A 24,966-nucleotide genomic window follows, 5' to 3' on the forward strand; every position below is an offset into this window, starting at 1 on the left:
ACTCATCAGAAGCTTGATACCATCCAAGGCAAAGAAGCCCACTTGCTTAGCACCACATCTACAAACATTCAGTCATTCCACAACAGCAGCAGTGTGTGCTATTTATAAGATGCACTTCAAAGATCCATCAAGATAGCACCCTCCAAACCTAGAAGGACAAGGACAGCAGATACATGGCAACATCACCATTTCAAGCTCCCCACCAAGCCATTCGCCACCCTGAATTAGTAATAGATCACTATTTCATCATTGTCACTGGGTCAAAATCCTGGGATTCCTTCCCCAGTGGCACTGTGGGTCTGCCTTCAGCAAGTGGGCTGCAGCAGTTCGGAAGGCAGCTCACCACCATCTTCTCAAGGGCAACTAGGGACAGGCAATAAATCTTGGCACAGCCATCCAAAACTCTGCTGTGTGTCTAAACTCGTGTCTAAACTCACAGCAAATCCCATTCCCTTATTGATTCCCAGTTGAGCAAATTCTAGACTATAAAACTCTCATCCTTATTTTCAAAAACCTCCATAGTGTCGTTGTTCTCCACCATTGTAATCTCCTCAAAGCTTCCTGCCTCCTGAGATAGCTGCACTCCACCAATTCACTTTCATCTTTCCACCATTGATCCCTGTGCTTCTAACTGCCTAAGTCCCGATATTGGGAAGTTCCCTCACTGCTTCTCTCTGCCTCTCTATTTCCCTTTCCTCCTTTGTTAAAATATATCACTTTAACCATACCTTTGATCATCTGACCTCAACTCTCCTTGTATGATCCAGTGCCATACTCTCTCTGATAATACTCCTTTGAAGCACTTGGGGACTTTTCATGCTAGAGGTGCTACGTGACAATAAACTGCTAATACTCACTTTCTAATTAATGTAGCCAAGTGCAGTGCAGTGATGGTGGATGTGTCAGACGTCTAATGGCAGGAGTGTAAGGGCAAGGAGGTTGGAGGTTATGTGATGAAATCTGCTGCAACATGCCCAACCAGAGGTGACAGCCTGCTCAAACAGCAGACCAACACAAAGTCTAGAGATGCCTGTGAGAAACGGTCATTTATTTGACTAAGTTCAAAATCACACAACACCAGCTTATAGTCCAATAGGTTTATTTGGAACTATAACCTGGTGTTGTGTGATTTTCAACTTTGTCCACCCCAGTCCAACACTGGCTTCTCCACATTATTTGAGTAAGACACTGAAGATCTGCCAATCTTGTGGAGATGCACAAGAGTCAGCAACTTCAGGGAACTGGAGTTAACAAATGGTTGGGCAAACTTTTACCCAGAGGGCAATTTGCACATAGAATTAACCACATGAGGAAGCGATGGATGTGGGTACAGTTGCAAAGTTTAAAAGACACTTAGATAAGGACATGAATTGAAAAGATTTGGAGAGATATGGGCCAGGACCAGGCAGGTAGGACTAGTTTAGTTTGGGATTATGTTCAGCATGGACTGGTTGGACCGAAGGGTCTGTTTCTGTGCTGCATGACTCTACAAGTGAAGGTACTGTAGAATGAGGGGGAGAAATATCCAAAAACACATCCTGTAGACAATGTTTCTTCAATGTAATGTGACACACTGCATACCTGTCTGGTAAGATGCGTATGGACAAATCGAACACCTTTCCAATCATGTCATATTACAACTTAGTATAACTCTTCCTCTTACGTTTTACCGAATACAATCAGATCTTGGAACTCTGCTGTGTATTTCAAAACACTCCTGAGTAGAGCTGCCAGTATCCATTGCTTGGCAATGCTCCTTCTTGCTTTTTGTGAAACTGATGTCTTACATCTGACTCTCCTTCACGACCCCATGCAGTAACAACTCCAACAATAGCCTAACTGATTACCGAAGCATTATGAGGAATGCCTTGCTCACTTCTGATATTGTCTCCTGATACAAAGCTGTCTATAGACTCAGCAGCCAGAGGCGAAACCACAGTCTGTATAAACAGAATTGAACTTTTTACAGCTGAACTAGGGTGAATCAGTTACAAAGTAAAGGGAATAGTTGCCTCATTTAAAGATGCCAATGCAGTTGAATTTTAAGAGCAAACAGATATATTTCTGAATTTTTACATGTGAATTTTAGCACTTAACAAATAAATGCTGGTTTATGTTACATAAAGAAATTAGTAATCTTAATTGGATGTCAGCAAACATACAAATGGTCTGAATCCCTACATTATGTTGCTAAAGCTCTTTACCCTTATGTTGTCCCTTAAAAACCTAATTATTTCATCAAACCTTCGGTCATTTTTGCTTATACTTCACAAATGTCAAATGTCAGCTGATAACACTCTGGTGAAGCACCTTGGACTGTTGTACTATATTAAGGGTAGTGCATGAATGTCAGTTTCTTTAACTGGCTCTCAAACACCAGAAAACCTAACGTTTAACTCCTGCCTTAAACTCACTGCCAACTATTTGTTATTCTTTGCAAAAAGATTGTTTGTGTTGTTTTGCAATAAAACCAATGTTTTGACTATTACACAGTGGGCCATTGTGCACAGATGGGAATACATGGGTAATAAAGTAAAAAGAACACAACAGCAGAATGCCATATCCTCAGCTCCCAGGTTACGGTACAGAATTATCTAGAGATCTCCAGCAGTAGATTACTGTGAAATGAATACTGTATTATAATCAGCACGTATGGTGTTACATTAGCTTAAAGAGTTTCAACAGAGGGAAAGGTTCCAGGTTCCACACATAAAGAATATGCATTCAGATGGAAGAAAGAAATATTTGCACTTGCTTTTTCACATTCTCAGAAGGTCCAACAGTGTTCCATCGCCAAAGAATCATTTCTGAAAGTAACTCACTGTTGTAATGTGAGGACACCAATTTGCTCCGAGTGATGTCTAAGCCAGAGAATGAACGCCAATATTAACGGTTACAAGTAGGCCAACAGGAAGGCATTGCTCCTGAAATACTATACTTTTACATCTACCTTGAGGCTGTAAATAGAGCTTCAAATTCATGGGCGCAATCTTCCAGCCCAGAAGCAGTGGGACTGTATGCGGGAAGTTAACTAAATTAGGCAGAATTAGTGATGAACTAGCCCTACTGATCCTGCCTCAATTAGGTGTTGCAAGGAATGGTCAAGCTCCATTTTCTGCCTTGCCATCAATTGAGGCCCTATTAATGACCACTTAAAGGCTTCATTCCACCTGGACTGCATTTAGTTTAGCTCCAGATGGATGGGAAAGAGCTAGTCTATTTGAATGGTTAACCAGTATGGGTGGCAATATGGGGGGCAGTGGGTATTTATTAATCTGCACGCATCTGTGCATGATCAAGGGACCGGACCTAGGGTGAGAAGTAGCAACTGATGATCAATGTCTGCCCTTGCTTTCGACTCCCAAGGACCCCTTATCTCTGTGATTGCAACCTACAACAATTCCCGAGCAGCACTTATCTTTGGGTGAGGCTTTGCCTTGAGAGTCCAGGAGGTGTGGTCTCTGTGGCAGCCATGTGCAGCCTTTGACAAACCCTGGAGTTACCGGTTTCCTATTGGCTGGCAGCTTTTGGCATCCAGGACTTCCTGGTCTGGGGTTCTAATTTTAACAGATTGGCTGCTGACAGCCAATCAGCTGGCTGATGGCCTGCTGGATCTTCCACCATTGCCACCTTAGTATGCCATGGGTTTCTTTCCTGGAAACTCTCCCACTTCCGAACTTAGTCTGAAAATGGGAAGATCGTGGGCAATGCATCATGTGGTGGACAGCACTGCTGATACTACAGCACTGCCTTGAAGTTTCTGGAGGCTAAAACCTAATTCAAAGACTGAGCCGTGGCTTGCTTTCTGTAGGGGAAAGAGAAAATTGGAGTGAGCTGATCAACCCTGATTTGCAGCGATATCTTAGGGAAGAAAATTGTTTGTTTCTATAGCACTGTGCAGACTTACATTGATTTCCAAGAGCAGACAGTGTCAAGAGCATTCCTCACTGGCTTCACTAAAGTGCACTAACACGTGGAAATCAAACTAGTCTGCATAGTTGACAGAAATAGATCACAAACTATCAGCAACCCCCGCCCCCCCCAACTGCTTTGTCTCCCACCCTGCACCTAATGAGACAAGTTACATTCCCCGACCCCCTCACCACGTGTGTTACAGAACACAAATCAGCTTTGTGTAAGTGCTCAATGTTGGATTAACACAGACATCTCAGCGGGTTATCGGGTTAGAGGAAATTACAGCCAGGGGCAAGGCTGGAGATTTGAAAACAAAGCATTTGATATCATTGGCAAATTCACTTTGTTTGCGTTATGTTTCAGAATCCGGGGGGTTAAGAAGAGACAGAAATACAAGTTACAGATGGTTTGAATGGAGAGCAGTAATTATTGGAATGCTTTGTCAGTTTAACAGGGCCACTTCAGTAAAGTCAAAATTGGTTGGGAAGAGATGTGACTATGGGGGCAATTTGATTAGCTCTTTGGGCATGTTCAATGTGGACATGGACAGTGCAGAAGATTATCTCAGAGTACAAATGGGATCTTGATCAGCTGGGCTAATGGAGCAAGGAGTGACAAGTGGAGTTTAATTTAGCTAAGTGTGAGGTGCTGCATTTTGGAAACACAAATCACGGCAGGACTTATTCACTTAATGGTTAGGTCCTGGGGAGAGTAACCAAACAAAGGGACATAGGGGTGTAGGTGCATAGTTCTTTACAGTGAATTGGCCATGCTAAATTGTCCATAGCGTGTTTAGGGATGTGTAGGTTAGGTGCCCTAGTCAAGGGTAAAGGTAGGGGAATGGGTCTGGGTGGGTTATTCTTCAGTGGGTCGATGTAGAGTCAAAGGAAGACTGGGTGGTAACGAAGGCATTTTGTATGCTTGGCTTCATTGGTCAGAACATTGAGTCAAGGAGTTGGGACATCATGTTGCAGTTATACTGGACATTGGTGAGCCCACTTTTAGAATACCCCATATAATTCTTGTCACACTTCTATAGGATGGATGTTGTTAAACTTGAGAGGGTACAGAAAAGATTTAAAAGGATATTACCAGGACTGGAAGATTTGAGCTATGGCGAGAGGCTGAATAGGCTGGTGCTGTTTTCTCTGGAACATTGGATGCTTAGAGGTTTATAAAATCATAAGGGCCATGGTTAGGGTGAATAGTCTTTTTCCTAGGATGGGGGAGTCCAAAACTAGAGGGCATAGCTTTAAGGTGAGGGAAAAGCTTTAAAAAGGACCCCAGGGATAATTTTCCATACAGAGGGTGGTGCGTGATTGAAAAGAATTGCCAGAGGATGTGGTGGAGGCTGGTACGATTGCAACATTTAAAAGGCATCTGGATGGGTGTATGAATAGAAAGGATTTGGAGGGATATGGGCCAAAGCTGACATCACATTGGGATGTGTGATTGGTGTGGATGAGTTGGACCAAAAGGACTTTTGCTGCACTGTATGAATTTACGACTCTATGATTTGATAATATAGATGGAGGATAGTTTTTGGAGGGGATTCTTCCTTTCATTCAAGCTACATCTGGTGTAAGAACCATGAATAATGTTGGGATGGACAGCATAACTGGGCAGGTGAGAGACCTCCTGCAGAAATTCACCTCGAGAGAGTTTACAAAGTGGAATTGATTAAACAAACATCTCTCTGTTTCATATCAGTCCTGACATGTCTCTTAGTCTCTTCCTTCCTCCTGCTCAGTTACACTGGGACTATCCTCAGGATTTTCCAGTAGAAAAGGTGAGAAAGTTAAACAGCCCTCTGAATCTGTCTAATTATTCAAATCTGGCTGATCCTGCATCTCAATTTCTTTTAGATAGCTTAATCTTAGAATCCCTACAGTGTGGAAACAGGCCATTTGGCCCAAAACATCCACACCAACCCTCCAAAGAATAACCCACCCAGACCCATTCCCCAACCCTATTATTCTACATTTACCCCCTGACTAGGGCACCTACCCTACACATCCCTGAACACGCTATGGGAAATTTAGCACAGCCAATTCACCTAACCTACACATCATTGCATTGTGGGAGGAAACTAGAGCACACAGTGCAAACCCACACAGACACGGGGAGAATGTACAAACTCCACACTGACAGTCACCCGAAGCTGGAATCAAACCTGGGTCCCTGGCGCTGTGAGGTAGCAGTGCTAACCACTGAACCACCATGCCACCCAGGCTTAGTTGTGTAATCCTTAACCACGTAGCTCTACAAAGATCGATCAGATTCAGTTTCAAAATGTTGTATTTATAAAAGCATTCTTAGATGTGTTCTTCCAAATTCTGAAGGATTTCTTTTGATAGGGAGACCATTCCTATTGGGAGGATATGTTTGCCAAGTGGCCATTAATATTAAGATACCACTTGATGAATGTTGAAGGAGATTAGGAAAGTTTAGTGGATCTGAGAATTGAAAGCTTTATCACCAGTCGGAAACTCCATTATATTATTAATCAAGGAGGTACATGGACTTTTAAATAAAGGGAAGCAGAAAACAATGCAGAGAAAGAAAACATGGGTTGATGCTACGTTTCTCCAGCAAAGGACCATCATCAATACAATAGGATGAAACGACTTCCTTCTGTGCCATTCAACATATATGGTCTTCCCAGTGAAGAGTCTATTATCTCTTCCCAGAAATGTCTGGCCTCACATCTCTTCTTAGTTTCTCCTTAATACTATAGTGTATCCAACCATAACTCAGAGGCAGCCGTTATGCCTCTCATAGAATCATAGAATCCTCACAGTTTGGAAACAGACCATTTGGCCCAACAAGTCCACACTGACCCTCTGAAGAATACCCCATCCAGATCCATTCCCCTATTACTCTACATTTCCCCTGACTAATGAACACGCTATGAGCGATTTAGCATGGCCAATTCACCTAACTTACACATTTTTGGACTGCGGGAGGAAACCGGAGCACCCAGAGGAAACCCACACAGACACAGAGAATATGCAAACTCCATGCAGACAGTTGCCCAAGGTTGGAATCGAACTCGGGTGCCTAGCGCTGTGAGACAGCAGTGCTAACCACTGAATGTTCAAAATGCACCCTTGATGGAATGGGTGAGTAGAGATCAAAGGCCCCATTCTTTGGTTGCTGCTTGACATCCAATGAGATACCTCCAGCTGATGGGAATGGAGTGACATCCCCTGCAGACACCCTCACCCCAATCCTCTCCTTGCCCCTAGTCAGTGTCTGCTGATCATGCTAACAAACCTGTCCACATACAAAGGGTGCAGATTCCCAGAAAGGCTCCAGAAACCCAGAACAAAATCCATTATAAAAACAATGTACTGCAGATGTTTTTATGAATCACTCTCGAGATGTGGGCTGGGTCACTGGCTGGGCCAGCGTTTATTTTGCATCCCTAGGTACAGGAGATCTGGAAGTTCTGGCGAAACTCAGCAGCTATGGCAGCATCTGTGGAGAAAGAAAAAAAAGTTAATGGTTCGAGTCCAACATGACTGTTCTTCAGAATTGAAGGGGACTGGGGAATTAATGGATTTTATAGAGAGCAAGTGGAACTGATGGTGAGGGTGCCCAGAGCCGTGGACAAAGGGTGTGTTAATGTTCATAGAGGAGTCATGTACATGAACAATAGATGTCAATAACACGTGTCCGTCACAGAATAATAAGAAAATCACACAACACAACACTGAATCTTCCTTCATAAATCTCTTCACCTCCATTTCCTTCTTAAGATTCTCCTGAAGCGAATCATCTTTGATTAGTCCTAATAAATCTTCATGTGAATTGCTGCGAAATTTGGCTTGATAATGCTTCTGAAATACCTTGATTATTTTAAAGGTAAGTTATTGTAATGGACTCAAAGGCAGCTGCTCAAATTGAGAGTAGGAACTCGAAAGTTAAATGCAGACCGAGAGTAAAATGCTGCATGTAGGTTGGTAAAGATCAAGAATATTCATAGATGATGGACAGTTTTGAAAGAGATCTAGAAGTCCTAGGGAAGTCAATATTCCTTGTGTCAAACTGAAGCTTAGCAACCAGAAAAGCCAAACAGTGGAAGCAGAATGTAACAGCTAGTCATCCCACAACCTATAGGTCAGACCCAACCACTGCAGTTCTGCCACATCCAGTCATGAATGGCAGTGTACAATTGAACAACTAACAGTACATGGAGGCTCCACACGTAACCCTATCCATAACAGTTGAGGAGCACAGGACATCGGTGTCAGAGATAAGCTGAAGTATATTGATTGATGGCCCATTTCCATCTCTTTCTGAAATCCCCAGAATTACAGATGCCAATCTTTAACTAATTGATTTCACTGATCTGATCTCAAGAAGTAGTTGAGGACATTGGATATTGTAAAGGCTATGGGCCTTGACAACATTCTGGCAATACTGCTGAAAATATGTGCTGCAGAATAAGCTGTGCTCTGAACCAAGCTCTTCCAGTATAGTGACAACACTGATGTCTACTTAACAATGTGGAAAATTCCCCAAGTGTGTCCTGTCTAGAAAAAGTGGAACAAATCCAATTTCCGCCCTAGGAATCAACTCTCAACCATGAGCAAAATAATGGGAGGGTCAGTTAAATTGTTACCAGGCAGCTTCTGCAAAGGAATAGCCTGCTCATTGATACTCAGTTTGAATTCCACCATGGTCAGAGCTCTTGACCTCATCACAGCCTTGGTTCAAACAGAGACAAACCAGTGTAACTCCAGAATGATTATCCCTGACATCAAGGCCACATGTGACCAAGTGTGCCATCAGGGAGTCCTAGCAAAACTGGAGTCAATGGATATCAGCGGGCAAACCCTCCGGTGGTTGGAGTCATATCTGACACATAAGAAGATGAGTGTGGTTGTTTAAGGGCATTGGTCTCAGCTCCAGGACATCTCTTCAGGAGCTCCTCAGAGTAATGTCCTCAGCCCAGCCATCTTCAGCTGCTCCATCACTGACCTTCTCTCCATCATAACCTCAGAAATTGGGTTGTTCATCAATGATTGCACAATGTTCAGCACTATTCGCAACACCTCAGAGATTGAAGTAGTCCATGTCGAAATGTAACATAACCTGGGCAACATCCAGTTTTGCACTGATAAATGTCAAATAATATTCCTGTTACACTAATGCCAAGCAATGACCATCTCCAGCAAGATAGAATCTAATCATTTCTCCTTGACATTCATTGGCATTATCATTATTGAATCCCGCACTATTAGATTCCAGGGTTACCACTGACCAGAAACTGAACTGAACCAGTCATTTAAATACTGTGATAACAAGAGCAAGTCAAAGGCTATGAATTCTGCAGTGAGTAACATCACTCCTGACTCCCCAAAGCCTGGCCAATATCTACAAAACACGAGTCAGAAGTGTGATGGAATATTCCCCACTTGTCTGGATGGATGCAGCCCCAACAACACTCAAGAAGCTTGACTCCAACCAGGATAAAGTATCTTGTTTGATTGGGAGGGCAAATGCATCTTGACAGCGGTATTGATGACATCTTCCATTCTTTGATAATTGAAAGTAGTTTGATGATATGGTAATTAATTAGATTGCATTTGTTCTGCTTTTTGTAGACAAAACCCAACTGGCTAATTGTCAGGTAGATACCAGTGTCCATGTTGTACTGCAACAGCTAGACTAGGGATGTGGTTAATTCAACTGCTGGAATATTGAGGGCTATAGTCTTTGCTGTATCAAATATTTGCAGCTGTTTCTTGACAAATAAATTGAATTGAATTGGCTGGAGATTGGTATCTGAGATAGTGAGAAATTGAGAGGCGTTTTAGAATGGGTCACCTTCTTGTGGGAATGGGGGGAGGTGGAGTAATAATTCAGGGTGGAGCCTGCTGATAACAGAATTCCCAATCGGACTTAAAATTCCGGTTCAAAGGTCATTTCGTCACGCCCTCACCATTTCACTAAGAGACTGAGCAGGCTGGATAATGGAGTTTTGAAACCTTTTAATTTAGTACCACTTTTAAAAGGAACTTTCCTTCGCTGTATTTATCAGCTGTCATCTGTAAAGTGGTGTAAATTGCATTTAAAAATCTTTTAGAAAGGTTGGAGATGAGTGTGTCTTATCTTCCTTCAGAAAATAGTGTCCTTTTTGCAGTTCCTTTTCCTGGGAGTCTCTCAGGAAAGCAATCTGAAATGGAAGCATTTGCTTCAGAGTGCAGGTATTTACACTGTAGTCCACCCTGATTTTAAACTAATTCACCCAGAGAATATAAGGCGGCTTCACCACAGGATGGCTATTTTGAAGTTGTTGGGTAAAATCAACAGCTGAAAGTATTAGATACAGCAAAGACTATAGCCATCAATATTCAAATTGGCTGACTCAGGGCTGCCTTGAACAGCCACTTTTAGTGGAGAAAATGCATTAGTATGGTACATATCCCACTGTTGTAAATGCTGGACCCACTGTAAAATTCACAAGTTCCTCTTTTCAGAGTACCCAGGTCACAGAAGAATCTTTCATTCTTGTCAGAATTCCCTCACTCTTCCTCACAACATCCAAACCCTTGCTTGCTCCAACATTCCCAGCTGGGTAAACCCCCACAATCTGCAGATCTTAGCTCTTCGACTGCTCTTAGATATATACCTTCATCCCAGCACTCCCATCTCGAAAACATTTCCTTTGATCGCAGATCCTGGGAAATCCTCCCGAGTGCTCAAAAGCCCCTCGATTGTCCTGTTACTCTGAAAGAATGGGATTGGCCCCAGTTTTTGGATCACACACCACCCCAATCCAGATTTCTCCCTCTGTTCCTTTCTGCAATGCCACTGCAGGCATGAAGGGTCGAATGGCCTTCTTCTGCACCTTAACATCTCTTTGAAGCTACTAAACCCTGCAATGCTCACCCAAATCTTCTCACGCCTTCTCTTCAAAGTAGCACTGGACCATCATATCCCACACTGCAATACCCCAGGCCATCTCTCCCAATACACCACTGCCCCCCTCTCCAATCCAGCAGATGATTGAATGTCCATGTCAATAATATGAAATACCACTGTTTAAAAAATATCTGAGTCACCACAAGCAGCAACATGAGGCATCGTCTAGTAATATTTCATATCTTTACAAACTCTGTTCTCATGTTGCCTTCATTATTGAAATGAATGAAGGATTTGTATCACAATTGTGCAGGTTAACTGCAGGTAACAGTTTGCTTCTGGCTTGCATTTTCTTTCAGCTGTCAGTAATGTTCCGATAAGCTAACCTGATAGTCTTGAGCAAAGAGAAATTGACTCCAACCTTCCCCACACAAAATTTCCACCAGCTTGTGCTTAAACCAAAAAAAGCAAACAAGTGGCAATTGTTTGAGGATCAGTCACGGAACAAAGGTGCATTCACAACAGGTGCTCAGCGCATAATGGTTGGAATAAACTGTATTCCTAGTCAATCAGATACGACAGTCAATTTTCACTCTTTTGCTGTGTGCTGGAGGTCAATAGTTCAAATATTGGTCTCCCGGAAAGGAGTCAATTAGTGTTCTCTTTGCCTCAACTCAAGGCCTGAAATTTCCTGGAAAGTTTCATTGCATTCCAGCTTATGAGAGGACTCTTAAGATTCTTTTGAGGAAGAGTGAGTTTAGCGGTTTTGTCTGCAAACATCACTACAAGCAAGTTTTAATCGATCATTGTGGCCCCGCGTCTGAATAAGTATGGTGTCAATCCTCACCTTGTGTCACAAAAGACCAGAAAAGTTCCCTGAAGTAGCAAAGTGCAAGACTTAGTACTGCCAGCAGTCACTATTTGTGATGTATCATGGCAATTTTAAAATGATTTATTTACTATTGCTTCACTGAGATTGTACATTAATTTCAATACTTTAGTCGTTGGTACCATCAGATTCTTTTCCATTAAAACACAGTCATACTTTCTGAAGCATGCAATTTTGGTGTGTACTAATGATGGAGTGAAGGACTCACACATTAACTTTAACTTTTTAAATTAATTCATGGGATGTGAATGTCATTGACTGGGCCAGCATTTATTGCCTGTCCCTAGTTATATAGTCATGGAGATGTACAACACGGAAACAGACCCTTCAGTCCAACTCGGCCATGCCGACCAGATATCCTAATTTAATCTAATCCCATTTGCCAGCATTTGGCCCATATCCCTCTAAACCCTTCCTTCCTATTCATGTACCCATCCTGATGCCTTTTAAGTGTTGTAATTATACCAGCCCCTACGACTTCCTCTGGCAGCTCATTCCACACACGCACCACCCTCTGCAATGCGAAGGTTGTCTCTTAGGTCTCTTTTATATCTTGCCCCTCTCGCCTTAAACCTATGCCCTCTTGTTTTGGACTCGCCCACCCTGGGGCAAAGATCTTGTCTATTCACTCTATCCATGCCCCTCATTATTTAATGAACCTCTATAATGTCCCCCCTTCTCTCTCCAATGCTCCAGGGATAATAACCCCAGCCTTTTCAGCCTCTCCCTATAGTTCCAAACCTCCAATCCTGGCAACATTCTTGTAAATCTTTTCTGAACCCTTTCAAGTTTCACAACATCCTTCCTATAGCAGGGAGACCATAACTAAACACAGTATTCCAAAAGTGGCCGAATCAATGTCCTGATTAAGCTGCAAAATGACCTCCCTTGAGAAGATGGTGATGAGTTGTCTTCTTGAACCACTGCAGTTCGTGTGCTGTAGGTTGACCCACAATGTCCTTAGGGGGGGAATTCCATGATTTTAACCCAGTGACAGTAAAGGAACGGCAAAATATTTCCAAGCTAGGATGGTGAATGGCTTGGAGGGGTGCTTGCAGACGGTCCTGTTCCCATGTATCTGCTGCCCTTGTCCTTCTAGATTGTGGAGGTCACAATTTTGGAAGGTATTGTTATGTGTTACTGCAGTGCATCGTGTAGATGGTGAGGCATGGGCTGCCAGTCAAACAGGTTGTTTTGTCCTATCGAGCCCCATGAATGTTGTTGGATCTGCATTCATCTACTCAAGTGGAGAATATTCTATCACAGTTCTGAATTGTACCTAGTAGATGATGAACAGACTTTGGGGATAAATGAGGTGAGTTACTTGCCACAAGATTGCTAGTCTTTGACTTGTCCTTGAAGTCACATTATTTATATGGCTAGTCCACTTCAGTTTCTGGTCAATGATATACCCCAAGATGTTGATAGTGTGGGATTCAGTGATGGTAATAGCACTGAATGAAAAGGGGGAATGGTTAGTTTGTCTCATGTTGGAGATGGGCACTGTTTGGCACTTGTGTGATGTGAATGTTAATTCTGACTTACCAAACTACTCCTGAAAATTACACAGGTCTTTCTGCATTTTTGCATAGACTACTTTGGTATTCAATATTAATAAGAGGGATTTACCAAAGAAAGATTCTCCAAGCTTATCTTGGATTGTGCTAAATTATGATCATTTCTGCTAGACTTAAAGCCACTAATGCAATTTGGTGCAAAGTTACTTTGCCATAATTACCATAGAAACAAAGAGTTTCGATGTGACTTTGAATCCAGGACATTCTGGGTCTATAATGCAGAATGAACTGAAGTAATTACATTTGAAAAAAGACACATGCTGCCAAAATATTTTATCTGGCCCTCAGCATGAAGAATACAAGAGTGCAAAATTTCAAACCACCATAACATCCCTATTACAGACAGGAATAGCACTGATTGAATGATAAGAACTAAGGTATTGCCTTGGAGGTAGTATCCATAGGCTCCCTAAACGCTCGGGTAATTTTAAAAAGTGCAAGACTTGAATATATTGCTTTCGTTTGCATAGAACGGATCCATGCATATGAATGTGTTCCTTCTAGCAAGTTAATGAGCCAAATTACAAGTTCAACTCACTCTATTATGTGAGTCATTAGTACAGCTAGTGGCACATTCAGGATTCTTTAGCAGTGCTGCTCAATGATAGAACTACACCGAACAACAAGATGTTTTATTTTGGAATTTTGCAAGGGCGCACTGCACTCTACCTATTATGAACAATGAAAGTAACATGCTATTTGATTCAATCAGCCAGTCACTGGTATCACACCATTTTGTGATGTGACTGACTACAGCCCCCTGTTCCTGGAAAATACCTCCATGCAATGGAAGTGAAACAGCTTGCTTAATATGTTGTTCAAATTTCCAAGCAAAAGTTTAAAGCTTTTAATGTGACATACTTTCTGCATGGCAACATTTCAAGCAATTGTGATTGACTGTCACTCACCATTCTTTTCTACTGTAGTAAATTGTTGTGATCATTTTAAATTGGCATTCTTGCATTTGTCCTGATGAGGAGAAGATGAAAAGCTTTGGTAACATGCCCCTCTCTTCAGCAAGATTTAAGTTCTGTAAGACCAAGTAACTGGAATATTATCTCAAAGGAGTCAAGCATTTAACTCAATAAATGATTCTTCAGCAAATAAAACCAGCTGAGTTTACCCTTCTGAAATTCATAAGAGTGCTGCAGGGCCAGAATGGCTGATTCAGACTGTTTGAGAATTTAACTTCACATAAAAAGAGCTAAATAAAAAATATTAAGGGTCAATGTGAAACTGTAAAAATCTCAGTGGTCCACTGATGTCCTTGAGGGAAGGAAACCACCAGCCAATATCTGGCCAACTCTGCATTTGATCTTATCAAAGTAGTTGAATCAAAGCTTGAATATTAGCGGCCCTCTGAATTGACCAAGCAAGTCTCCAATTACATCTAACCTCTACTACAAAAGATAAAGAACATGCAGCAGCTTGGAAAGGCAGCCCTGCACCTCCCTCTCAAGACATTTGGGGATGGGCAATAAATGCCACCTGTGACAGTGATGCCAACAGCACAACTTAATACTTGTTAAAATTCCATATCAGGCAGTGCATTGGATTACAAAAGGGATAAAACAAGCTTCTCTACAATAACTCCTTTTATTTCATACAGTAGGCTGTTTATTCGGATCCTGGATGAGCCCTCATTTCTTTGGGCTGCACGGTAGCTCAGTGGTTAGCAACACAGCCTCACAGTGCTAAGGATCGGGGTTTGATTCCAGCCTCAGGCAACTGTCTCTGTGGGTTACCCCTATTGGTCCAAAGATGTGCAAGTTAGGTGAATTGGCCATGTTAAATTACCCATAGTGTGCAGGGACCTATAGGTTAGGTGCGTTAGCCATGGGAAATGCAGCATGATAGGGTGCGGCAATGGGTCTCGGTGGGATGCTTTTTGAGGGTTGGTGTGGGCTTGTTGAGTTGAATGGCCTGTTTCCATGCTGTGGGGATTCTGTAAAAGAACGAGATTATGAAATCTGCTTGTTTTACAATTTGATCTCACAGTCATACAGCTTTGCATCCAAAGTGTCCCTAAACTATCACTAACATCAAAAATGCTCACGTACTTTCACAGTGTTGCAAATGGAACCATTTGACTTGATCATAAGATGTAGGAGCAGAAGTAGACCATTCAGCCCATCTAGTCTGCTCCACCACTCAATGAGATTGTGGCTGATCTGATCCTCAGTTCCACTTTCCTGCCTTTTCCCATGACCCTTGATTCCCTTACTGATTAAAAATCTATCTTAGCCTTGAATATATGTAATGATCCAGTTTCAACAGCTCTCTGCAATAAAGAATTCCACAGAATCATTACCTTCTGAGAGACAAAATGTCTTCTTATCTCTGTCTTAAACGGCAACCCCTTACTTTGGCCGCATAGAAGATGAAACATTGAATGAGTTCAAATCTTTGTTATTGAGACAGGCAATGGGACAAGTCTCATTGCGCAGGTAACCAACATGAATAAAATACTTTGTGGGCAGAGTATAGAAGGTGCAAAATTGGGCTCAATAACAAGTGTTGTTCTAGATCAAGGCACTGCCCGATGTGGGCGCACACACACTGTCAATGAAGTTAGCAAGAATTCATTGAGTCGATTAATGTGTCACACTAATCCAATGCCAGTACTACCAATTTAAAACTCTTGTGCCCAGCACTTTTTTGTTTCAATTCATTTGTGGGATGTGGGCCACACTAGCTGGACCAGCATTTATCCCCCAACCCTAGTTGCCATTGAGAAGGTGGTGGTGGTGGTGAGCTGCCTTCTTGCACCTTTCTTCAGTCACACACAGCCCAATCAGCAGCAAGAAAGAGTCCCCCTCTGCCCGATTGTATACCAGCCCTCGTTCTATTTAAAGGAATCAACTATTGACAGGTTGGTTGCTGATTGATTGATTTCTTATGGCTGTTGATACGAGGCTATGAGTGTTTCGCGGCCTTCGTCGTTGTTTCAATTTACAAAGGACCACAGAGAGTGGGGTGACAGGTGCAGAAGGCCATTTTGCTGACATCTAGGCCTCAGCCCAGATTTCTTGCTCTCAGACACAAGGACAGTAATAGGAATTCCCCTTAGAATATAGCACAACAGAATGAACTACGGTCACGAGGAGCAGGCCCAGCTGCTGGATGGGGGAAGAGTAGGAGAAGGACTTTGTTCAGGAACCACTCTCCTATTTAAATCACTGTGAGAGAAAATGTATGGGATGTCTGCGCTTCAGCAAGGATAGATTCACTGAAACCTGCCAACAGCTGTAGCCACAACTGAAACCTCAAAGCAGGTTAAGGATCGCATTGCTGAGGGATGTGGAAGTGATCTTGGCAATCAATTTTAATGAGTCTGATCCTCTCCTGTCTGATCCCAGAGATATTAGCTACATCTCACACTTTGCTATTCATTGTTCCTTAAGGGTGGGGTGGGGAATGGGTGGTATGTTACTGATGCTTTTAATTCAATGCAAGTTAATTATATTTCATTGTCTCCTCCCAGAGGCAGAAAACACAAAGCCTTTCTAGGATTTCAGGCTTCTCTGTGGCGCAGGATGTCGCCGTCTGTGTTCACAATCCATTATGTGTCACCTCCAATCCTGTCCTATACCAAAAGCAAAAAAAACGTCTCCACTCCCTCAGTGTCCAGGGCAGGGCTGGCTGGCACAAGCACTGCCAAAGTGGAAGTAGAGGGTGCATGAAGCTTAGAATCTGCTCAGACAGCACCTCAGTGATCATTCACTGGAAGACAGGCTGCTGGACTGTCGTGGTGCATTGTAGGCCCCTTGGAGCAGTAGCATCCACAGCCGTGGTGGGAGAGTTGGAGCCTCCATGGCAGAGCCCAGACCTTCAGTAGAATCTGCTCGTGCTTCAATGGACGCATCTGATGCTGCATAAAGGTTGATCCAGAACTGTGATGATAGGGCTGGCTATGGCTTCCAAACTGAAAAGGATACACTCCAACTACCGCTTGACGCATTGTGACAGGTTTGTGTTGGGCTCATCCACACTCCTTTAAAATTGAGTAAAGGCTTCCCAATGCACTACCCATCGTGCTGTGTACACCCATCTATGCCTTGTGTATGAAACCCCAGCAAACTCTTCATCTGAGATCTCTGCTGCATATGTCTTCCTCCCTCTCCTCCAGTGAACTGACGCTTGCTCAATCCTTGTCCACTGCTCTGCAATCGCGCATTCATGTCTGGTGTCTCACTCAAACACCGTCTCTAATTTGTCCTCAAAGAATAGTGTTCCGTCAACTGGGTGTCTGCAACTGTGAAATCATCATTTCTTACCACATCTCTGTTCCCTGACTAGGTTTGCAGATATCTAAAAGTAAAAATCCCAAGGATAGGACTGTGCTGTGATGACAGAGATCAGAAAGAAAAAGCTACATCATCTGCATTACACCCGGAGAAATGGTGAAATAATGGGAAAATGGGAGTGGGAAGGATGGTTGGGAATGAAGATTCCCCCATTTTGAATGGTTTCTGCCCTATCACTGGCCAAAGACTTAACAATAACCACCATCATAAAGGCAGAGCCATCTCCTCCTTGGGGGGGTTAGGTGTGCCTCTCCCACTCTGGTCAGTTCCCCCATCCCTTACTGTGCTGTATCCTGTCCTGCAAGATGAGGGGGTGGGGGTGGTAGGGCAGTGAGTGTGGTGCAATCTGGTTTGGTGATGTGGCTGTCGTTGTTGAATATCTGGCAGACTGTGAGGTTTGAAGGTGTGGGGCTTGGAGTCACACTAAGATATGAGGGTGTGATTACACAAATGAATGTTACACACATAGGTCCTGACTGATAGAAATGGTTGGTCAGTGGTTTGACCAGTGGCTGAGGCAGATCATGCAGTCTGTGAGGTTTGACACTTGGAAGTGGATTCATTGGCCTTGCCCATTTGGATGAGGTCATTGGGTTTGCTGTGACACTGCACCCAGCTCCTTGGGCACTGACTGCTGGAGCAGACCGCCATTGTATCTTCCCTCACTGCTTTTTGACGGTGAGTCTGCTGTGCCTTCTGGACCTCTGTGGTCTCCTGTGTACCACCTTCTCTAAGAATTTACTGCAAATAAATGTTTCCTCATATTCTTTTGATGGCTTGGCTCTTCGTTTAAGATTAAGACCTTTACTGTTAAGTGTGGCTGCTGCTCTTGCCTACATTATAGTGGCTATGAGACAGTGAGGTTGGGTCACAACAAACTGGTGTTAACAAATTGACAACTTATTTGCGGACCCCTCTGAATTTTTGTCACTTTTACCAGCTGATTCTACACAGTGAGGTCTGCAGATGCTGGAGATCAGGGCTGAAAATGTGTTGCTGGAAAAGCGCAGCAGGTCAGGCAGCATCCAGGGAACAGGAGAATCGACGTTTCGGGCATAAGCCCTTCTTCAATAAGCCTCATTCCTGAAGAAGGGCTTATGCCCGAAACGTCGATTCTCCTGTTCCCTGGATGCTGCCTGACCTGCTGCGCTTTTCCAGCAACACATTTTCATCAGTGATCCCAATGCTAACCAAAGTGATCTAATTATCCTTAACCATTAGACATCATGATTCCATTTCGTGCTGACGTTATAAAATGATGAGATGGTGCCAGAACGCAGATAAAAGTTCCCAGAAGCTTCAGCCAGTAGAGAGAAAAGAAATATGATGGTTTTGGTGGAAAGGTCATTTTCAGTTCAGTATTCACAGGTGGTGTGACATTGAAGTTACATTTGACCTCGGTGCAGCCACATCTGGAGTGCTGTCATTTTGACCCCCGATTACAGGCAGGTAGTACAATTTGAAGAATGCTGACCTTACGACTGTGTTTCTTAAACGGTCTCAGTTATAGCAACAGAATGTCTCTCTTGGCCTTTTTTTTCCCTGGAGGAGATGAGGACGATTGGTGATCAGGGATTGTGGGCAGTGTGTAGTCCACTGCAGCCTTCTGACTTTCTAAGGTGTGGAAGAATTTAGGTCTTGATATATTCTCCTGTCAAGAACAGGGTCAAAATAACACAGCAGATAAAGGCATAATGTTCCCCCAAGAAGTACACAATAGAACAGCACAATAGATTAACATTATGGTTGGTAAATCCTTGGAACTAGTCAACCCTCTAGTGCAGAAGGAGGCCATTTGGCCCATCATGCCCATTCCAGCTCTTTGAAAGAGCTGGCCAAACCTGCTCTTTCCCAAAAGACTTGCAAAATGTCCCCGCTTAAGCAATTAATTTCCTTTTGAAAGCTACCATTCCATTATTCAGATATTCTCAAGTATTTAAGCAATTCACTTTTGAAAGTTACAATTCCATCTGCTTCCAAAGCTCTTTCAGGCAATGCAATCCAAGCTACAACGACTTGCTGTGTGGAAAAATATTATTTTCATCTCCTGCTGGCTCTTTTGCAAATGATTTTAAATCTTTGTCATCTGGTTACAACCTCCTGCCAGTAGAAACTATTTTTTACTTACTTGAGCCATCAAAACCCCCTAGTAATTCTGAGCAACTACATTAACTCTTCTGGCAACTTTCTTCGGAAAATCAATGCACCAGGCGCTCCATGTCTTTGACATCCCTTGGTCCATTTTGTGTCAGTGCTGCCGATGTACCTTGCAGCCTCTGAGCTTCAACCCATGTTAAGAAAGAGATACAGGACTAACCTTCCCAGAACCACAGTGAAGAAATTGACAGTACATTTGGAAGGACTGGTCTCCCTTTATCAGTATAGTTGCACTCAAAATTAAACATGGTCTTTTCATATTTGCATCCTCCAGCAGGAAAAGTCAGCCTGCTTAGCTGCTCCTTCCTTTGCATTGTGATCACAGTGTAAATAAAGGCTTGGCAGAGTTAGCTTTTCATCTGTCTTGTGTTTCCAGGCAACAAGGGACTTAATGCGACTCAACTGCCACCTGTAGTCAGTGCTGTCTTGTAGAGACAAGATTTATATTGTCTGAGAGGTATAATTTAAATAGAACAGAACTCAAATTGACACCTGCATGAAGTAATCAATAAGTCAAAGGCAGGGGCATTTACTGTGGAGAGCTATTGATTGAGGTCCTCTAACAAGATGAAAGGATTGGATGCAACCCAGTTTAGGTAGAATGTTTGAAATGGATAAAGATGGTGGAATTAGAGGTCATGTCTATAAAATCTGGTGGCACGGTTTACAGGTCGGGTCATATTTTTGCTGTCCTTGTCCACTGAAAATATTACCATGATCTGACGGCGATTCAGGAAAGCTGCAATAATTCTTTACAAGAAAGAGGTTTCTGGAAGAAGGCAGCAGGAAGACAAGGGGAGATCATTCAGTCCTGGAGCTTGTTTGTTCACTGTTCAATTAGATGTGCACTTAGCATCCATTTTCCTGCCTTTTGCTCAATCTCTTGCTTGTGCCCAGATGAAGAAGGAGTACACAATGTCCACCAATACTCTTGATGCCTTTAGAAAAAGGTGTTACAATCAGGGTAGGGATAGACTGCTTTATCTCCCCTTCCAATTATTTCAATTTAACATCCCTTCCTTTCTTCCTACTTCTCTCTCCCCCTTTGCACTGCCCTTAATGGGCTGTATATTAATCAGTTGGGATTCACGGATGACTTACTGATGGTGGTTAATTGATTGAAAAAACCATGGGTAGTGATGGAAAAATTAGTGTTCAATCCCTTGCATAGGGACACTTGAGGTCCAGTAGTAACATCCCTTTCTCTGGGTAAGGAGACTCAGTTCAAGACTCTGTAATAACATCTCTGAATAGGTTGATTAAAAAAGATATTCAATTGCCAACAAAAAAAATGTTCAGTTTGCAGAGATAGGACAAATTGGATTCCTAATGATTCCCTGGGCGATGATCCAGTAAGCTACCAATTTGATTTAAGGTTGAAGAACCCAGCACCACCTTTTCATGGAAGATGAGGATGGGCAACAAGTTGTTGACCATGCTCGTGATTCCCACTTCTGGAAAGAGTTTAAATGTTGCCTGTGTGAACTAATACCTTTGAGGGATTTGTTGCTAAAGGCATGAGGTGTACATCTGGACCCTAACGCTACAATGTAAAATGGATGACACCAAACCAAAGGAATAGAAATTAATTTTAAAATCGGTCGAGGGATAATATCAGTCATGGTATCTATTTTAAACTAATGCATAAAGTCAAAATTGTTCTGAACATCAATTTGGGGGACTGTTCCATTTACAGTGAAATGCATGTGAGCTTATTTACCTGGCTCCACTCCATCATTTTCAAAAAAACCATCATACAAATGATAGGCTTTTAAAAAAAACATATACTGTGGATTCCCAAATGCAATCTTTATGCAAAGTATTTCTAATTTACAAAAACAATTTGAAAAAAAAACAAAGTACATCTGACACAAATACATAATTTGCGGTTGTTTCTTAAGGGGGTTATGGACAGGCAGGAATGCTTTTTTTTGCAGCAGAATACCATTTTTCTTAGAGCTTCAGTCAATTCCTTTTATGGATAAAACATTCTATTTGCTGTATGAGTTCCAGGGGAAGGTGTTTGTCTACTGGAGCACTCAGAGCATCAGATGCTTCCAAACTAATTAAAATAAATCTTATAAATACGGAACGGGAATATGCCAGGATCAAATACTCCTCTACGACATATTGGTTTCACAGTCAAACAGAGACAATTGCTGGAAGATTATTGTGGAATTAAGTAATACTACTTTGTAATTACCTCTCAGGTAAGTGCTGCTTAATGTTTTACATTTTCTTTTTGAGAGGTGTTGCAGTTGCTCGGGAGAGGCTGTCAATTATAGTCCCTTAATAACGAAGGCAGAGAGATGGGGGTTAACAAAAATCATGTTTTCATGTTGACAATCTGTGACAAGAAAAGCGAAGTTGAAAGGAGTGCTAAATGATCAGGGTTAGGAGATCAGATCAGGAATTAAAGTGGGTGAGTGCTGGGGGCTGGCGTGGTTCTGTTCTCCTTCAAATATCCCGAAAGGTTCAAGCGAAAGTGAAATGGTGAGCCGGGGCAAATTTGAGGCAGAAATACTGAATTGTTCTATTGGTTCAACCCAGACTACTGCCTGGTCCCAACACTGAAAATCTCGACTGGACTTTGCCCGTTGACTTCCAATATTTGTCTGTCATTTTGACATTAATTAGTGCATAAATTTGTTCCAGCTCCTTTTGAATTCGATCTGCTTTTGTGCACATTTCATTTGCAAAATGCAGCACAGATGTTGGAGTTTTGACTGACCAGTGAGGGTAGATAAAGTGTGCAGTCTTGCCCCCACACAAATACTCGCACACAAAGCAAAACCTAACAGTTGATTATAGGTTTGATCTGATTAATGGGTAAATGGCTTTGACAGCTTTTGTTTACACCCTGTAGTTTTGTCATACCGGTGTGTTTTATTGATGATTAAAAACAATGGGAGTTGTGGTAATGTTACAGTGATGACAGGTGAAGAGTGTGTAAGTCTGCTTCATGGAGGGTGACATAACCACAGGCATGGCTGCTTATTAAAAGTGTCAGTCATAATTTCAGTCATTGTTCAACCAGACTTGCGTTGAGACTTATTACCAGACTGAGGATTAATATGGGCATGTGGTATTGCTAGGGCAAAAGCAGAAATTGCTGGAAAAGCTCAGCAGGTTTGACAGCGTCTGTGAAGAGAAATCAAAATTAAAGTTCCAGTCACCTTTCCTCAGAACACCGGACCTGAAAAATTAAACTTTGATATCTCTTCACAGAAGCTGCCAGACTTGTTGAGTTTTACCAGCAACTTCTGCTTTTGTTTCTGATTTACAGCAACCACATTTCTTTCAGTTTTTATTTAGTATTGCTGGAATTTGGGGCCAACGTAAAGATTTCCTATCAATTGTTATCATGTCTCCTTCCATGCCACCCAGCCCCACAGTTACTTACATGAGGAGGGATCAAAAGCTGCATTGTGTTGTGTTGGGATGGCAAGAGAACAGGAGAAAGTCTTTTGAGCCTCAGTCCCATTCTTAGGATTTGGGCATTGCTGCTAAGGTGAGCATTTATTGCCCATTTCTAATTATTTGAGATCATTGCGAGCCTTCTCCTGAGGCATGGTCGTGCTCACATGTCCTATGTCTGTAAGTTATTGAACCATTGCTGTCCCTGGTGGCAAAAATATTGTTAGATAAGGAGTTCCATAATTTTGCCCTGGATCAAAACCCTGGGACTCCCTTCCAAACAGCACCTTGGGTGGACCTGGACCACACAGGGAGGCAGCTCATCATCACCATTTCTTGGGCAATCAAGGGATAGGCAGTAAGTGCTAACCCAGCCGGCGATGCCATGTCCCATGAACCTTCGACGTGCAGTGTATTTTGAATGAGCAATAACAAAATTGTGACAAATCGCCGAATCTGGATGGTGTGTAGCTTAGAGGAGTCCTCAGTAGTGCTGGTCTTCCCATACATAGCTGACTTCTGGATGCTGTAAATCACAGATTTGGAAGGTAATAGCAGGTAAATCTCAATGAGTAGCATTTTATAGAAAGAACATACAGCAGCCCCTGCAATGAAGGTGATGGGTGAGCTATATTGAGTGTTGTGACAGCCAGTCAAGAGGGGAGTACTCTCCTCTCACTTCTAATGGGTCTAGTTATCCGTAGTGATCCCACTGCGTCCCCATAGTAAACAGCTTTCTGGTAGTTTATTGGCTTCGGAGAATAAGAGTTAATCAATTTCTTGATGTTCAATCACACAGTTTGAACTAATGCTCTCCTTTATCTGGTATCCTGTGAGTTCTAGTATCCAAGATAGTACAACTTTGGTATTACTGCTAATCAGGCCTTTGGCCTGATTAGCTGATATCGTAGCACAGGATTAACTTGTCAATTAAGGTTTACTTTCCCCATTTCTTCTCTCCTCACCTGCTCCCTTCCTTCTCTGAGGCTAGATTTTAACTCTTCAACTCCCCCTCCCACTCCGCCAAGGACATGCAGGCCCTGGGCCTCCTCCATCACCCGACGCCTGGAGGAAGAATGCCTCACCTTCCGCCTTGGGACCCTGTAAACACACAGCATCAATGTGGACTTAACCAGCTTCCTCACTTCTCCTCCCTTCACCTTATCCCAAATCCAACTTTCCACCTCTTGATCTCTCCTACCTGTCCATCTTCATTCCCACCTATCCGTTCTGCCCTCCTCTCTGAACTATCACCATTACTCCCACCTCTGTCTACCTATCACACTCTCAGCTATCTTTCCCCCAGCACAACCTCCCTCCCATTTATCTCTCTACCACCCTCGGCTCACAAGCCTCATTCCTGATGAAGGGCTCTTGCCCGAAACGTCGATTCTCCTGGTCCTCGAATGCTGCCTGACCTGCTGTACTTTTCCAGCACCACACTATCGACTCTGATCTCCAGCAACTGAAGTCCTCACTTTCTTCTAGATTTTAACTATCAGGATGTCAGACAGCCATTCTGAAGAAAGGCACTCATTAGCATACTGAAAATGCATACAGTAGAAAGAGACACCTTTACACTCAGCAGTATTTCTTGGGTCACTGGGGTTAAGTTTCCCGATGCTTTCCTTGTAGCTTAAGGACAATGAGGCGGCACAGTTGATTTGGAGAACGTTTCCTTTGTGTTGCTTTGTGTAGGATTTTATCGACGTATTGAGGGAATGCAGTGCATTGTGAGAAAAGCTTCACCCACTCAGGCAGTTATAGAAGAGCAGAGGAGGTAGAATACTTTGTTACTCCCTTCAACATGATCCCACCTAGCCCTCACTCC

The 24,966-nt window shown here is 42.8% G+C and overlaps 1 protein-coding gene across 2 annotated transcripts in view; it reads left to right on the forward strand.

The window, feature by feature from the left end:
* The window catches only part of mid1 (midline 1), a 375,699-nt gene that overhangs the window by 11,113 nt on the left and 339,620 nt on the right, over positions 1 to 24,966 (forward strand). The window contains exon 1 of one of the 2 annotated variants that reach the window (XM_087993001.1): positions 21,905 to 21,928. The exons of the other annotated variant lie outside the window; for it this stretch is intronic. The gene's annotated coding sequence lies outside the window, so the exon portion shown is untranslated. Of the gene's footprint in view, positions 1 to 21,904; positions 21,929 to 24,966 lie in introns of those variants that run through there. 2 annotated transcript variants of the gene reach the window in all.

The sequence above is a fragment of the Chiloscyllium plagiosum genome, unplaced genomic scaffold (genome assembly GCF_037043375.1).
Source record: "Chiloscyllium plagiosum isolate Xiang-an unplaced genomic scaffold, Cpla_swu_hap1 HiC_scaffold_12, whole genome shotgun sequence".
NCBI lineage: Eukaryota > Metazoa > Chordata > Chondrichthyes > Orectolobiformes > Hemiscylliidae > Chiloscyllium > Chiloscyllium plagiosum.